The sequence below is a fragment of the Cephus cinctus genome, unplaced genomic scaffold (genome assembly GCF_000341935.2).
Source record: "Cephus cinctus unplaced genomic scaffold, Ccin1 Ccin1_scaffold0211, whole genome shotgun sequence".
Classification (NCBI taxonomy): Eukaryota; Metazoa; Arthropoda; class Insecta; order Hymenoptera; family Cephidae; genus Cephus; species Cephus cinctus.
The window spans coordinates 11548-16339 of NW_014332929.1; the positions used below are offsets into that span (position 1 = coordinate 11548).

The 4792-nt window shown below is 32.2% G+C and overlaps 1 long non-coding RNA gene across 1 annotated transcript; it reads right to left on the reverse strand.

Annotated features, from left to right (window-relative positions):
• Positions 1 to 1125: 1125 nt before the first annotated feature.
• On the reverse strand, positions 1126 to 4164 carry LOC107264979. Its single transcript, XR_001537086.2, has 2 exons — positions 3901 to 4164; positions 1126 to 3845 (listed from the first exon to the last, which is right to left on the reverse strand). It is a non-coding gene; the product is annotated as an uncharacterized LOC107264979 (long non-coding RNA).
• Positions 4165 to 4792: the final 628 nt, after the last annotated feature.

Here is a 4792-nt window from a genome sequence, read left to right on the forward strand (position 1 = left end):
TGATTGAATACTACAATTCCACTAAAGGTGGGACTGATACTTTTGATCAGCTTTGTCACAGGTACATCGGTGGCCGATGCGATTCTTTTTTGGCATTCTCGACCAGTCAGTCGCTAATACCCGAATTTAGCACACATGTGCAAAATTTAACGCTTACGAAATTAATGAAAAGCTTTCTAGCCGCAAATGCCAAAATATAATCGCCTATTATCTTTTACGATCTTTCCTGTAACACCGGTTGCAAGAGACCGCCAATTTGAGGACGGGTATTGTGACAAACATAAAAATGATTTTACGGAAAGATGCTCAGTAATGTATGGATAAAAGGCCACAATTTGATAAGCGGGTTAGATGCGCTCTTTGCGATTAACATAAAGACCATAAAACGAAGAACAAGTGTCCGTCATGCCGAAGGGCAATGTGCGATGATCAACGAATTTACTTGTGCAACAATTGCAGTGGACAATAATAAAAATATATATTTAGAGTTTAACCTTAAGAAAACTGCAGAAAATATAGGTTTTGAATAGTTAATCTGGTGAAGGAGTCAATTTTTTTCTTATTTTTTCTTTTCTGGAAAATGCCCAAATTCAAAACGCCAAATAAATATACTTTATGAAAAAATGGTCGAAAATGTAATTTTTTTTTTCGTATTTACAAACCCTTCTCTCTGAAAGCCCAAAGGAATTTTTTTAATAACGTGAAAAAAAAGATTGATTTTTTTTATGAATAGATGTATTTTTCGACGCTTCTCCCACTCTGAGCCAGTAAGGATCATTAACTACAAAAGCTATCGATATACAAAAAATAAAATAATCCATGTTTAGCGAGATACAATCGTTTGAAAAATGTCTGGAGTCAAAGTGACCCTATATGCAATCGACAGGTCGTGGCGGAAGTGTGCAAACGAAGGGTTAAGTAGCATTCAATAGGACTACAATTAGCTTAAATTTGAGCCCGAACGAACAATATTGTTTTTTTGAGGTGCGTACACATCAGAAATTATGCCTCATATTTGATTATTACAAATTATGCACGTCAATTTGGAAAAAAATAGTGAAATATTAGACAAAAAGACTGCGTCAACTGCACATCCGCTATAACGCAAGGTTTCATAAATGTTTATTTTATCTTGGTTTTATTTTATTAAAGCCGTGTTCACTATTTCAAATAACATAGCTGGATGACATTTTGACTTGGAATATTACATGAAATTATCAGTATACTTTACAAGTAAATTTCTTTATAATACCTAATTGTTTCTTCGCTTTATATAATTATGGATTAATTACATAGTCCTTTCAACTGAAATGCACTTTGCATTGAATACCATATTTCGGTTAAAAATTCAGATATACGTTTATGCACTTCTAAAGAAAATGAAATTATATATTACATGGCCTTCAACACTTCCGGCAACGCAATATAGTTTTTTGATGACCGACGTCATAATAAATTTACATTTAAAATCTGTAAAGACGTATAACTACAAAGAATTCACGCTCACTTGACATCAATACAAATTTCGTGTGCCTAGAATTTCTCTAATATAACGTTGCTGCGAATTCTTCTAATAAAAAATATTGAAATTACATTATAATGCTAAGTACATAAGTCACTACAAATTTGCTTACTATATGATCTAGGAATAGTTCATTATTTTAATTGTATATTCAAAATTTTCTATAACATCTTCATTACCCTTTTGTGTTATTACTGTTGCTTATATCTAATTATGATTTAGTAGTCAATTAATAATTAATAACGCCTTAGGTGATTTCATATTAAGTACTATTATAATGTGATTTCAATCTTTTTTGTTACGGGTTATGCACAGCAATCCTGTACTTCGCAAGTTTTTCTACATGAAACTGTTTTTGTTGGGCCAGTGTAACTATAGTGACTTGCAAATTTAGGATATTAAAAAAAAATTGTACAATTAAAAAGAGATACAGATAGTAATTCTAAGACAAAATGGGACTAAAAAGCAATTTCAAACACATCCCCTTAGTAAATACACACCTATGTACAGCATAACTGTTAAAATTTTCTGTATGGAAAGAGCTGTATACCAAACTTTTATGAAATAAAATATATTATTATTATTATTATTATTATATAATAATTATATTAATTATACTGACTATTGTTGAAAATAATTTAAATCAATTGTAATTTATATAATATAATAATATAAATCTCAACTGTATCATTTGTAAAAATAATTACAATCTTTCAAAACCTGTAGTTGATACAACTCTTTACAAACCTTATTTATACATTGTCCTATATTCACAATTTCCCTTTTAACCCTTTCAACCCAGAAATGTGTAAAGAAAATCTTTATCTGTGGCCCGTCCACTTTTTACAATATAGTTCGTGGGTGCCTGAATAAGCTTGAAGTTTCAGTGCATGAAATTTTTGTAAATGGGTATATTAATTATATTTGCAGTGTGGCTGATAAAGGTGTATGTCAAAGGTACAGGCTTGGCAAAGTAAAAGTACAAGTTCACAGGTGATGAGGAACTATTTTCTCATAATGTAGATATGGGTATATCAACGATGAAGAACTATTTCTCAGACCACATATATGAGTTCATAGGGCTGACAGGATTAAGACAACTTTTAATTGAAATCGACGTAACAACCATTCAATGGTTAGTATTCAATAAAATTATGGCAACTCATTGTTAGAGTATTATTTCTTAAAAATGGTTTAAAAAGTAGGGTGCAAGTACAAAACATAAAACCTTTACAGAAAATGTTCAAATTGACCTATATCTATCTTTTCATAAAAATAGTTTATAATAAGCTTAAGAATAAATTCTAATAAGTAACTATGCTAATGATCATTGCAATCCTAAAAAATGTATAAAAATTAAGAATGATATTCACAACATTAAATGTTAACCATTTGAATCCCAGGAGTCATTGAATTAAAACATTGTCAAAAAATGCCAAACAGCGCAATAGCACTTGTTTTAATCCATAATATTCAAATATACTGGGATTTTTTAACATGAAATCTAAACAGCATGATCGCCCTGCTTGAAACTCAAACAGTTAATACTGAAAGGTAGCTTATGCTTTTGATTTCAATAAAGATCTAGCTAATATGAAAAAAAAAAAAAACATGGAATTATATTTCATTCTAACGTTAACCCTTGCATTCAGAAAAAAAGTAATTATTTTACTACATTCATGCTGTGGTGCTCTTAAAGGCTGACTTAAGTTGATAAAAAAATAACTTGTTTCTGAATATAGGTTAAATGTAATCATAACATCATAAATGACTTAAGATTCAAGTTGCACTCTGATACTGGTGGATGTCATATTATTGAAAAAATATAAGTACAATAATGAGTTGTTCAAATTATATTTTGTATATCTTAACACACAAACTAAACGTAAAATAGCAAATTTTTCCTAAATATGTACATACCACACTCATACAGATGACATCAATCCACTGTTAATAATCATTGAAACGAGTATTTTAGATGTAAATAATGATTGTACCATCAATCTATCAAAATTATACTACAAAATTTGTTAACACACATGTTTGAAAACCCGAAAACAATTGATCTATAAAATTTACATCAATTTCATTTATTTTCACTTTTCAGGAACCTTCCCAGAACCTTGTTTTTCCAGTTTTATAAGAGTTGTATACGAAATTCAAGCTTCCACCAATAACAGTCCAAACAGAGATGAGTACGGAGATTACCAATGCAGAGATGACTAGGGAGATGCACAACGCTACGGTTTTAGGGCTCGTTCAGACAGAAAGCAGCGGAAAGCGAGAAGCGAGCAGCGGAATCTTCGCTGTGAAAATACATTTTCTGCCTTTTTATGTTAGGTAGTCGTAAGGAAATACGAAGAAATAAGTTATTTTACCTTCATTATGTGTATGGAGTTAAGTATACTACATTAAAAATAGTAATACATAATTTTTCTTAAAACTACTTCATTACGTGGGTGAGTGGAATTTTCAAGTATTCAGCGGAATTAGGCGCTCGGAGCGTTACAGTATAGCCCGTCGTATAGCCTCGTTGTATGTTACATGCAAGAAGCTTTCACTCTCCATTGTTACACTTTAACATCACGACCAATCACAATATGCCTGTGCGTATGTACGTTGGAAAGAGGTACCACTCTATTGTACAGTCCAGAGATGAGTGGGGAGATGCACAACGCTCCGGTTTTAGGCGATACTAAAAGCATGGCGCTAAATCGTAGCGGCGAGTCCGGGAGTAAGATTTCGTGATCATCGCCTCTGTCGATATTACAGATTTCGCGTAGCCGCGCGGGTCATGATCATCGTTCGATCCGATATTGCAGTCAGCGAAATTAAATGGATTGCTCGGTGGTGGGGAAAAAGTTGCCGCTCCTCACAAACCGTTCTTGATAAACAGGCGGGGCAGCAAGGTCTTCCATCCAACCGAACCCTAAACATTGGTATGGACGTAATGCGCTAATAAATGTGTATATTCAAATAAATTTCAAAGTTATAAAAAATGCATAGAAATATTGGTTTTCACTCTTTACCTCTTATCATGCCAAAAATGAACATTAAAAAATGAATGGCGAAATTCGTTGGTAAATGAAACGACCGAGAACAGTTCAAAGAGAAATTTTGAAATATCATAGATAAATATCTATAATAAATTTAATTTAGTATTAAACGAGCATCGTAGCTGAGTCAATAACCTGTTCCTCTCTGTTAACTCTTCAAGGTTGCCCAAAGTTTATTTTATTCTCTTTTGTTCGTCCACGTGGAGAAGGGTGG